This window comes from Jaculus jaculus, unplaced genomic scaffold (assembly GCF_020740685.1).
Source record: "Jaculus jaculus isolate mJacJac1 unplaced genomic scaffold, mJacJac1.mat.Y.cur mat_scaffold_35_1_3033546_arrow_ctg1, whole genome shotgun sequence".
NCBI classification, from domain to species: Eukaryota; Metazoa; Chordata; class Mammalia; order Rodentia; family Dipodidae; genus Jaculus; species Jaculus jaculus.
In genome coordinates, this window is record NW_025423491.1 from 660,428 (window position 1) to 673,160 (window position 12,733).

General features: G+C 45.3%; 1 protein-coding gene across 25 annotated transcripts in view; it reads right to left on the bottom strand.

Moving 5' to 3' along the window:
- LOC123457307 (zinc finger protein 39-like) overlaps positions 1–11,086 on the bottom strand; it is a 94,268-nt gene extending 83,182 nt beyond the window's left edge. For 12 of the 25 annotated variants that reach the window (XR_006634968.1, XM_045141280.1, XM_045141279.1 and 9 more), the window contains exons 1-2: positions 10,722–11,086; positions 8,225–8,354 (exon numbers count right to left, since the gene is read on the bottom strand). The gene's annotated coding sequence lies outside the window, so the exon portion shown is untranslated. The remainder of the gene's footprint in view (positions 1–8,224; positions 8,355–10,721) is intronic. The other 13 variants (XM_045141271.1, XM_045141275.1, XM_045141263.1 and 10 more) reach the window with 6 other exon arrangements.
- Between the last annotated feature and the right edge of the window lie 1,647 nt (positions 11,087–12,733).

Consider the following 12,733-nt stretch of genomic DNA (forward strand, 5'->3'; position numbering starts at 1 on the left):
CTACCCCTCCATTCCTCAGTTTCCCCATCCAAACCATTCCTTCTCAGGAAGGAGACAGAATTAGAGCTGGTTGTAGGCACTGAACCCATACATTAGTCTACTGGTTGGATGCTGGAGCCAAATCTGTCTGCTCCCTCTTCATACCCAAGTGTTCAGAGACTCAAGTTCTGATAAAAATTTGAATTAAAGTTTTATACAAGGTTGAGAAGTGATTACATGGTCCAATTCCTGGATGGAACGTGTTCCACAGTTTATGGTCCTATCCTGTCTCATCTGTGTGCTAAGGAAGGCTATGAGGAATTATAAACTGATAGTTAAGGTGAGGGTTAAGATGAGCAATGAAGCTAGGAATGGTACTGCCTGTATGTAATCCTGGCGCTATGGAGGCTGAGACAGGAGGACTGCCATGAGTCAGAAGCCAATCTACACAGGGAATTCCATGACAGCCTGACTTCATAGTGAGACCCTGGATCAAACACAGAACAAAAAGCCTGTTGAGGTAGCACAGCCTTTAATCTCAGCTACTAGAAGGCCACAGCTGCATTCCTACAAGTTCAATTCCAGCCTGGCATAGAGAAAAAGACCTTATGTCAAAAAAAATAAATAAATAAAAAGGCCTTAAAAATGTTATAAAGGGATGAGTGATCCTGCTTCTTCCTTCATTCCTAAAACTGCAGAGGAGCTGGGGACATGTAACAGCTGCAGAGCATATAGCTTCTCATTTCGCTTCCCTGCCCTGTCATGTCCTCCTCCAAGTGCCTCTGTTGAGCTTTCGGGCACTGCTCCTTATTCCTCCAAAGTCCTCAAACACTGTTCCTCCTCTCAAGTTTAAATCTGGAGAAAAAAAAAAAAGTCATACTCCAAGTTTATGTACACTTAGTAGGCATTAAGCATTGTTCATTACTATATTTTCTCATTATTTTTATTTTGTTTTCTTTTCTTTTCTAGGCAAGCAATAACTGTAGCCCAGGCTGACCTGGAACACACTCTGCAGCCCTAAGCAGGTGTCAAACTCAGTGGCATCCACTCTTAGGCCATCACCTCTTCCCTCATACTTGTCTTCTTATATCTTCTTACTTTCTTGCCACACCCATTCTCTATCTTTTTCTTTCTTTCTTTTTCTGAAATAAATAAATAAAATATAATTTAAAGGTTTAAAAACAATCAATTTCACGTATTTCATTTTTGTTTGCAAAAAACTGAAAATCTACTCCTATTAAACTATTAAAAAAAAAGTAAGGGTTATTTCATTTGTCCTGGAACTAACTTACTCTCTGTTGGAGAATCTGCTTCTCTTTTTCAGATAGATGCAGATCCTAAGGAGAGAGCCACCCCATCATACCTCAAAAGAGCCCCGGCTGAAACTAAAGAAGATTAGCGAAACAAGCAATGGTGCTCTTTTCCTGATGAACCAGATACCAGCACAAGGGGGAAGGAGACCAACACAGAGAAAAATCAACGCCTACCAAATCAGAGAGCCAGAACCTCAGAGGCCCCCAACACCTCATCACTGAAACAGACCAAAAATGAACCCAACATGGCTCAGGGATATTTTGTGGAAGAGGGGGTGGAAAGAATGTCAGAGCCACATGTTGGGTCATGATATGCAGAGACATTCATCGTACCAATAACTGTGGGCTAACTCCACAAGGCATGACCCATATACCTCAACAAGGAGGGGCCAAAGGGAAGGGGGTAGGTCATGGATGAGCCTAATAATGGTGCCAAACTGCCTGTATTTGCTGAATACAAAACTAATTTAAAAAAATTTTTTAAGTAGTTAATGGTGAAGATAGAATTTGGACACACATTGCCTGTTTCCTTTCAAAGCCCTTCATCTCTCCGATTATTTCCAGTCTCATGTATGCATTATCTCTCCATTCCACTAGCCCCAGATGTCATATCTTGTTGAAGCATACTCAAAAATAAAATTAACTTATAAAGCTAAAAAAAAAATTGAAAATCTTATATAATAACCCCCATATAAATATAAATTATGTCTACTCCTGTTGGTACTTATACATTGTTTATGATTTCAAATATAAACAAAACCAAATTATAGTATGTGAAAAATCTATGAAAAGAAGCAGCATTAATTTAGGCTTAGTGTCCATGAGGAATTCATTTTCATCTTGTAACAACTTAGCTATACAAGGAAGACATCTAGACTTTATTCTTTGACTATTGCCACACAACGCAGTTTTCTAATATTTATAAGTGAAATATTGCAAATGGCTAACCACATAGTGCACATGGCTATCATGCTCCAGTCATCACCCCAGACCCTGGAACTTATGACTAACCTGTTACTGGAAACTGAGTCACAAAGACATATCACCAGAGATACAGAGAATAGAAAATTTATTCATGTTGACATGGACTAAGGAGAATAACTTCCAAAGACTGAGTACTGAGCTCTGACATCACAGGAGTTTTATAGACAGTATGGCAAACAGTCTGACATCATTATGGATTCTTTACAATGGTGGGTTACAAGTTTCCAAGGTTTGTGAGCACAAACAGAAGATTCCCTAGCAATAAATCAGTGGAAAAGTACAAGAGTAGAACAGAAAGTTGTTTGTTCAGGGGTGTTTGTGCCAATGGCTACACTAACCAGATAATACAAGCAGGGTGCAGTTACATGGATAGGAAAGAGACATGGGGTCATGCTGTCTCTCTGGTATAAGCTAATGAAAACTTGTGTTTTAAAGTACTATCTGAGTCTGGTTTCCTTGTTAAATTTCTTCTGCCACAGAACTGCTGGCTGCACATCAGACTTTCATAGAAGGACATTAAAAACCTTCCAACCTCATGTTACGTGGACCAATAAAATCAGAAATTTTGAGATGTGTTTAAATGTTTCTAGGAGAATTTAGTATGAATACAAGATCCAAAACTACTACTTTGAAACATTACTACATGCAAGTATCATCTTAAATTTATGACACAGTTTGCTGCGATGTTGTGGGATGTCATTCTTACCTAACTACCATCATTAGCTCAACTCAACATCTGCTCATTTTGTTCTTGATTGAACACAGTCCTGCAAGTGCCCTATGATGTGCTGGGAACTGCAAAACATTACTTTCTGAAGCTGCCTTATTGTACAGAGAAACTGAGCCTATAGTACACGTTCTTCCATATTCTGACATCACAAATTCATGTACTCAATGTATTATTACGTCATGAACCTGTATATTTGATGGTGGTAAGAAATAATAAACAAATGTTAAATTGGTCACTAAGTCCAAAATTTACAGTAGGGATCATTCTTCTCTCCACATACTTGGTAGCTTTTGACATATAAATGTCATATATCTGGCATCCCAGTGTTAATAGACCAGTGTCACTGCCCCAAAATTTACCTGTCATCTACTTACTGGTCATCCTTCTCTTTCCATACCCACTGCAAACAGATACCTTGGCAGCCACTGATTATTAAATGTCTCTGTACTGCCTCATTTTTTTTTTTCACAATCTTATATCTTTGGAATGATGCTTCCATGTTGGATGTCCTTCTTCTCTTGGGGAGTTCTAGTCCTGTGACATGAGAATCAATCTCTCACAACCCTGCTCCCCCTCCTCATTATTTCAAACGCAGACAGAATGAGAGGCACGAGCAACTCATTAAATCACCTGCCCCCACCCATTATGTCTCCCTTTCCACCATTTTATTTACCATCCTTGTTGTCTTGTTCCTCTTTGTCTCTCTCACAACCCTGCCCTCTCTCCTTTTTTTTTTTTCATTTTGAAATGGCAACTTACTGTAAAGTCAAAATGGCCCTTGAAATCACAATTCTCATGCATCATCCTCCCAAGTGCTGGGATGAGAGGCATGAACCTTGTCTTTCTGTTCTCTTTTACTTCCTCACTCACCCCATGATTTCTTACATGTAGCACAGGCTGGCCTCAAACTAACAACCCTCCTGTCTCAGCCTGCAAAGTGCTGAGGTTGCAGATGTGCTCCCATGCCCTTCTCAGAACTTATGCGAGGGAGGAGTGTAAGACTGGCACTTGCCATGCAGTTCAGCTGGTTCCGTACACTGTAACCAACACTGTCATCAAACTCACAAAAGCAATCCCACTGCCTCAGTAATAAAAAGAGAAAGGTATGTCAACGTGCCTTAATAGGCCCTTGTTATTGCCTCTTATCCCTCTACACTGGCTGACTGAATGACCATGGTCATTGGCATCCCTTATTCACCTTTCTGGTGAATCCTGCAAGCAGGACCATCTATGAGGACACAGCATGTTTCCCAGGCTGAGATTTCCCTTAATCATCTCTGAGCCTCCCAGAACCAAGAAATGCCCAGTGGGGAGGGGGTCCTTGCTTTCCTTTCAGTCCAGAGGCACCATGAAACCAAATGCTTACTAAGTGTTCCTGGGAGGAGTGTGCTAAGATCCTTGAGAGATGTCTATGCCAGACCATAGTATTCTACATTCAGGGAAAAAAGGTCACAGGACAGGACAGGGGACTGTGGAAGTCACGCTGCCATAATCCTACACAGCAAGGAACAGACACAGCAGGTGAATGTTAAATCAGCTTCATCTCCAAGGCAATTCCTATACACTTGCCTTGCTGTAGCCTCAATACCCTGACAGGTAGCCAGTGACTGCACCCCATTGCTCAGTACAAACTGAGTCTTAAAAGTGGAGATTGGCTCTTCTAAGATAGCATGCAGAGAAGGTGATTGGGAATGACACCCAGAGCCGGTGAATGCCAGCAAGTGCACTACTACTGAACTGTATGCCTTAGTTTTTTTTGTTGTTGTTGTTATTTTTTGTTTGTTTGTTTGTTTGTTTGAGAGATCACTTCATTGCCCAGCTTTATTTGCAAGATGTTTGGTATTACAGCATGCCCCAAACTTTGTCTAGTTTCTCCTGCAGGTCTCCTCATCAACAAGATATACAGGCCTGGGCTGGAGAGATGGCTTAGCGGTTAAGCGCTTGCCTGTGAAGCCTAAGGACCCCGGTTCGAGGCTTGGTTCCCCAGGTCCCACGTTAGCCAGATGCACAAGGGGGCACACGCGTCTGGAGTTCGTTTGCAGAGGCTAGAAGCCCTGGCGCGCCCATTCTCTCTCTCTCCCTCTATCTGTCTTTCTCTTTGTGTCTGTCGCTCTCAAATAAATAAATAAAAAATTTAAAAAAAAAAGATATACAGGCCTATACTGTCTGTGTTTAATGGGAGATTTGAACTAAGGGATAGGCCACCTTAGCACTTCACCTTAACTGGGCACTGAAGAGGACATATAAGTATAGGCAGAAGGAGATGGAAGGGATAAAGCCTCTGCACACAGCTGCTCCTCAAATCTTGCATCCTTCATTAATTATCCCAGCTACACAGTCAGTTCTCTGCACTGCTAAAACCAAGACCACACACAGACACATGCATAAATAGCTCTGAGAGGGAAATTGCATAATCACAGTCACCAAGCCAGGAAGTGAGAATCCTCATCCCCGCTCATGACCTAGTGACTCCAGTACCCGGAGGAGAGGCTTCATAAGAAACATGTACTGAGCGACAGAGACTACAGACAGATGGGCCAGTGACAGTACAATGTGGGGTCACATTCACATGCCTAGATTAGGACAGTCAGAGAGTCACAGAGGTTCAGAGACAGGGAGATTATAGGTTCAGAGGTAAAAACCTAAAATACAAACTCAGAAGCAAATACAAAGCTTCACAGGTGAGCTATAACCTTGACCCTTGACTGTGGGGTGTAAGGAGGGGGAGGAGGGGGAGTGGGGGAGGAAAGGGGAAGGGAAGGAGAAGGGAGAAAGAAAATGTAAAATCAGCACATACTCTCCCCTGAGAATTTCAGGTTCTTTCATATGCCCATACCAGTGCACTTGGCATTCTCTTTGCTCTATTGACAATTTGTGTCAGATAGACTTTGTTTTGGGAATGGCCTGCCAATTTTGGGGTGCTCAGCAACACCCCTACCCCCACCTACAAGATGAGGTGCAGCACTGCATGTCTAACCCTCAATGAAATAACAAAAAATGACCCCTGACATGACAAAATATCTGTTGACTGGTTAAAGCAAACTCATTCCTCCTGAGAACAACCCCAGCAACACAGTCTATAGCATTTTTCTGGAAATACCAGACCAGTTGAGGAAGAAGCACAGGGGCTACTGAAGGAACCCCAAGATGGGGACCCCACGCTCTGCCCGGATATGGCGACACCCCAAATCACTCACGAGAAGTGGTCTTGATGCAAACTGCAAGAGGATTTTATTCCAAGCGCGCTGGGGCCCACAGTCGTACACCGCACAGGGGTAGAGGACTGCAGAGCCCCGAATGCAGGAACAGGACAGTTTTTATAGGGTTTCTAACAAAGCCTGTGCATTAGACCAATCATTTTTTTAATATCAGGAGCCCGCAGGGTGCGAGCCAGTCAGTTTGTGCCACTCCATAGTTTCTAAGCCAATTAGTTTAATTTGTTCAAGCCCCTCGTGGACCAATCAGTCTCTTATGACCTTGGTGGGCAGCATTTGCGCAGGTCCTTGGGTGGGAGTAGCAGAGTGTGGTACCAGTCTCCTATGACCTTGGAGGTCAGCATTTGCTCAGGTCCTTGGGTGGGGGTAGCAGAGTGTGGTATCAGTCTCCTATGACCTTGGTGGTCTGAGGCAGGCTGCTACAGCTTATGGTGCAGGCTACTAAGGCTTACAGAGTGGCTATTAAGGCTTATGGTGCAGGCTATTTACAGAAACCAAATAAGTGGTTCACTTTATTACTCATTTCCCATCCTTGAGGGCTATCTCATGCCCTTTTTACCTAGTTTTATATTAGGAGCGGGCTCTGATATAATGAGAAGAGGGATTCTTTACTTGCTTCCAACAGAGAGTAAAGCCTGGAGTTTGAGGTATGCAGGGGCCCGCTTAAGCTCCCTTTGGAGCATGATAGTATTTCTGGGCTTCTGAATTCTTGGGCCTTTCACTACATGTGTGACATGCTGTGACTTTGGTTGGATTATGGCAGGGAAGAAGCTGAACAATTCTAAGTGGCCACCAAGTGAACCACCTCAATCTGATGGAATGGGCAAGAGAATACAGGCCAGAATGGGGAAGAATTTCTGGATTCCGAATAGGCTGGACTACCCACTTCCTGGAACCATACTGATAAGAGTGATAAGGGGAAAACACAGACATATTGGTTTTTATAAAGGAATCTAAATAAATGCTGTTCATGGTTTGTATGGTCTTTATTTTATAATTTTTAAAAATATTTCCTCCTTTCTTTTTTTAAGTATTTTTAATTTTTACTTTATTTATTTATTTGAAAGCAGAAAGAGACAGAGAAAACAGGCACAGAGAGAATGGGCTTCAGGGCTTCCAGCCACTGCAAATGAACTCCAGATGCATGCACCCCCTTGTGCATCTGGCTTATGTGGGTGATGGGGAATCCTAATCTGGGTCCTTTGGCTTCACAGGCAAGTGCCTTAACTGCTAAGCCAAGTCTCCAGCCCCTGTCTTAACTTTTGATCTAGATATAATCTAAATGGAGATTCAGAGGAATGTAAGGGCTACTAGCTTTGGTTTATATGAAACCCTCACTACAAGGAGAGAAGAGACCGTAAGTCCACAAGGAGACATACAGAACCAGTAACACCATAAATCTCAAGGTCATGACTGATTACTTGTCCAAAAAAAAAAAAAAATTGAAATGATTGCCTTTATCTCCCCTCCTATATTTGCTGTTAGCTATAGATGAAACAAATATATCTCTAAGAAAAGAATCCTTTCTTGTCCCAAATTGCCAGCTCTCTCAATAGAGCACAAGTTTAAAGTTGAATTCCTCCTGTCTTTGCTCACTTGCCACTGAAAGTACAAGGATGAATTCTGGTTTCAGGAACACAGGATCACTGATATAGATGACAGTTGTGGGAAGAAAGTCAGGATATTCTGAAATCACCAATCAGTGCGGTGAGAGAAAAATGATGGAACAAAGATTTCATACACAAGGCCAACTTCTCATACTTTAGACCCTAAAGAGATAGATGCATCAGAGCCCTGAACAATGTCCCAGCTTCACAGGCAGTCTGAACTTGACTTCCTGTTTCTCCTTCTGGTTACTCCTTCCTCCACATCACCTTGATGACCAGACCACAGTAGAGGAGAACCCAGCACCAAATTCCAGAACGGGGAAGTTGGGTTGAGAATGGTAACTCATCCTGCACAAGGCATGTGTCTCTCCTCCCTGTAAGGAAGACCATACCTACCTACTTCTGTCCTGGTGGTCTGAATTCCACAAACTCCAGGTCCAACATCTGGTCTTTCAGATCTTATTGCCAACTCAAAGTGCCATCTCCAAAGTAGAAACCCAGGGCCCAGCTTCTCAGGATGTCCTCACTGTGAGAAACGGGGTGATGGGTTTGTTTGTCTTTGGAGCTCTACCCACTGTCTGTCTCTTTTCTCCTGTCCAGGTGGCTAGGAAGACACACCATGCATGTAATTTTAATGAAGGTCCCATTGTATACTGCCTGTTGCCTCATATTTGAGCTGTGTGATTCAGGCCACTTTGTTTATTATATCACAGAAAACATCCTTGTTCTGGGAGGTTTGATATATGCCATTGCAGGAAGGTCTTACACATCCACGTATCAAAGGAGGACTCTAGGGAGATGGATAAAGCTATTTCCTTGCAAGATTAACAGCTCCACTTCAATTCGCCACCATGCACATGCACACAGCAAACCCACTCCAAGGCAATGAGAAGTTGAGCCAGGAGAACCCAGAAGCTCGCAGGCCAGCGTGAACGGTACACATGAAGCACCAAAACCAAATAATTCACCCCGTAAAACAAGTGAGACCTTGTGTCAAGCAAAGTGGAAATTGCCCTCAGACCTCCATATATACTCTATGGCATGCACATTCACACACAAGATACTTGAATCACATCAGTAATGTCATCTTCCTCTAAATTCCCATATACACCCTTAGTATCACATTAACCAAGCAATCTGAAGATCTCATCCAAATAAGAGGTTAGGCATCTCTGTGCCTGAAATACACTGATGTTTCTTTCCATTAAGTCCCTAACCTATTCTTCCCTTCATGAAGTGTCAGGAATTTCCTGACACCAGTCTGCCCCTCCCAAACTGTCATCTCTTCAAAGGTCTAATGACTTCTCTAACATTCTCTATCTGCCCATCACCACCATGTGTACTTTAGCTAGACACCTTTTCCCAAATTAGAGTGAGCTTATTAAACTTAGGACATTCCCAATTTTCGTAATCACACTCAGTAGTGTTGGATATTCATTTCTCACACCCCAAAGGCTTTTAGAGTTTTGGGTTTAGGCCAGAGACTAGTAAAGCCAAGACTTCACTTACTCTCCTTCCTGCTTCTCCTTATAGCATTTAGTACCTCACACTGCTGGTTTTATTTTCTATTCATATACATAGGAAAATGAAGGCAATGTCTGTAAGCACAACACACTTACAAAATTGGGATGGAGAGGTGAAGATACTTGTGAGTGGCATGCTGGAGCTGGCTTTGGGCTGTGGCCAGGCCTATCACCAGCGGTCCTGGCAGCACCACCTGGTGAGTTCACATGGCCCCTCTACCCTGCCTGACCCTCCTACCTGATGCTGAGAGGTCTCACTTATAAGCAGATCACCAGGGTTGCTGCCTTCTTCACCATCTCACTAGATAGAGGCCTAGGAAAATGAATTCTGCTGCTACCTTCTTATCATTTGCGCCTCCCTGCCTTTAAGTTTACAGTTTCTACAGTATTCTGATAGATCTTCAGCATTGTGATGTCACAGGCTATCTCACCTGCCCCTAGCATGGAGGAAGGCAGAGCCATCCACCATTGCTGACTGGAGGGCGGCTTCCAGAGGGGAGTGGGCTGCAGCTGTACTGAAGCAGGGACTTTGCAGCTCACAGAGCAGTTGCAGGACTCCTGGGGCCTGAGGAGGCTTCATGCCTTCCGCATGCTTACTGCGTGTGCCTGACAGCACCGTGGTCAACCCACAGGGACAGACTGAACTCAGGCCTGGGCTTGGCAGCCCTGCCCTGCTTCCCTTGGTCTTCCTCCCTTTTGTCCTCCCTTTCTCTTCTTCTATTTCCCTTTTTTCTCCCTCCTTTCTCTCCCAGTCTGCCTCCTTCCTTCCCTCTCCCTCCTTCACTCCCTCCTTTCTTCTTTTCTTACTTCTTTCCATTCTCCCTTGCCCCCTTTTCCTTTCTTCCTTTTATTCTCCTCCTCTTTCCCCTCTTTCCTTCCGTCTTTCTCTCCCTCCCCCCTCTTTTTCCATCCCACGCTCATTCTTTCCCTCCATTCTTCACCCTCTTCCCCTCTTTTCTCCCTTTCTTCCTTCCTTTTCATCTTCTTTTCTCCCTTTATTTCCTCTTTCCTGTCTCCCTTTTTTTCTCCCTGTCTCCCTTTCCTCTTTCCTCCCCTTCCTCCCTTTATCTTCCCCTCTCCTTTCCTTTTTGCTCTTGAGCGTTCACACCGGGTCATTTATATACTCCAGACTTGCCCTCAACCTTTGACCCTCCTACCTCAGCCTCCCACCGCGGTTCCCGGAGCGCACCGCACCCAGCTTTCGCGGGCCGGGGTTCGGCATGAGCGTGTGGGCGTGTCTGTGGTCTGTGTGGATGGATTCATGTTCCAGGGCGCAGCTCTGGAGCTCGGTGCGGGTCCCGACCAGCCCATCCCCTGGGCTCCTCGCAGCGCCTCCCGGGGAGCCCCGCGGCCCTGCGCCATCCTCCCACCTGCTGCGGGGCGCTCCCGCTCGTGCACAGACCGCCACGGCCGCCGCCTCCGCCATTCCCCAGAACAGCCTCAGGAAAAGGCACCCCGCCGCTTCCTCCGCACCGCTCACGCCCTCGCCCTCTCACTTTACTGTTTGCTGAGCGCTTTCCCTGGCTTCGTACACGCCACCGCCGCCTCCTCCGCCCGGCCAGGCTGCTGGACAGAGGCTGAGGAGAAAGAAGCCCGGGCTCCCGCCTTTTACAAGTTCACAAGTTCTCTCAGGAGGCGCGGCTTGTGGCGCAGCATTGTGACGTCACGGAAAGTTCCACCTGCCTGTGAGGCGGGGGAGACCGGAGCCGCCCACGGGGGGACGGGCAGCAGATGAGTGGGGTGCAGCTGTCATGGCGCGGGGACTTTGCAGCTACCAGAGTTTGTGCGCCCCACCAGGCACTCCGACAGCAGATGCAGGAGCTCCTGAGACCTGAGGTGCAACTGTGTGGAAGTAGCGACTTCGCAGCTCAAAAAATCTTGTGTGTCCTTCACATATCCAGAGAGCAGATGAAGGGGTTCCTGGGATGCATGCGTGTTGAAGCAGGAATATTTTTCTTTCTTTTTTTTTTTATTTTTTATTTTTCCAGGTAGGGTCTCACTCTAGCCCAGGCTGACCTGGAATTCACTATTTAGTCTCAGCGTGACCTCAAACTCACAGCGACCCTGCCACCTCTGCCCCCCACCATGCCCGGCCCTGAACCAGGAGCTTTGTTATTCTCAAAGTCTGTCTGTCCACTGACCCAGAGAGCAGATGTAGGGGTTCCTAGCACCTGGGGTGCAGCTGTACTGAAGCAGGTTTGCAGCTCACAGAGCTTGTGCGCCTTCCTCAACCCCATTTACCAGGAAACAGGTGCGGACTCCTGGGGCCTGGAGGCCTGGTGTGATGGTGTGATGGTGTGACTCCAGGGGGCAGAAGATCCCACAAGGCAAACTCTGTGTGCCTGACAGCACTATGGTCAACCTACAGGTATTGACTGTGCTAAGGCAAGATTCTGCAGCCTGCACTCCTTTCCTTGTCCTTCCTTCCTTCTTTCTTTCCTTCCTTTCTGTCATTTTTCTCCCTCCCCCTCCTTTTTCTCCCATTCTTTCTTCTCTCCCTTACTCCCTCCTTTCTTTCTTTCTTCCTATCCATTTTTATTCTCACCTATTTCTTCACCCTTTCTTCCTGCCACCCTTTCCCCTTCTTTTTCGCCCTTTCTTCATGTTATTCTCCTTTCCTTTCCTTACTTCCTTTCTTCACTTCCTTCATCCCTTTATCTCTGGATTGCTGGAAGTCCAGAGGCCTGGTGAGGACTCCATCTCATGTCTCCACTCTGCAGTCAGGATCAAGATGTTGCCTTCTTCTCTTGCAAAGTTATGGCACACAGAAGGCAAGTGATAGACATGAAAAACTGGAATGGAGAAGCAAATAGAGGTGTGTGTGTGTGTGTGTTTGTGTGTGTGTGTGTGTGTGTGTTGACAGTGATGTGATGGAAAGCAACCCTGAGAATGGGCAGTATATCTCACCAACAGAAGTGATCACTGTTTATGTTAATCAGTGTAGAATGTATATGTAATTGCAAGAGAGGAATCCCACAGGGAAGTTCCTGTCTTTATGATGTCTGAAGGGATTTATAACTAGTACTAAGCTTTTACAGCATCCTAATGCAGAGACAAAGCACCAAGTAAAGGCTAATTACAAATAGCTAGGCACTGCTGCTCCTGCCAGGCCCAGGAGTCAGGCAAGTGAAAGGGAGAGAAGGGCCTGGGTAGACCACACAGGTGCTTAGGTGATGGTGGGGAATTTGGGGAAGCCACTACTGGAAAACTAGATTGGACTTGGCCAGGAAGGGTGTTGTTGGCTGGAATGAGGTGCTGATCACAGACATTCCTCTCTCACTGTTTAAGGTTGTGGGCTGGAATAATGACTTCTAGTGAAAAGTCCCTCAGTAGGCTGTGGAGACAATGCATTTGGTGAATGTCTAGTGTGGGGGAGAAAAGT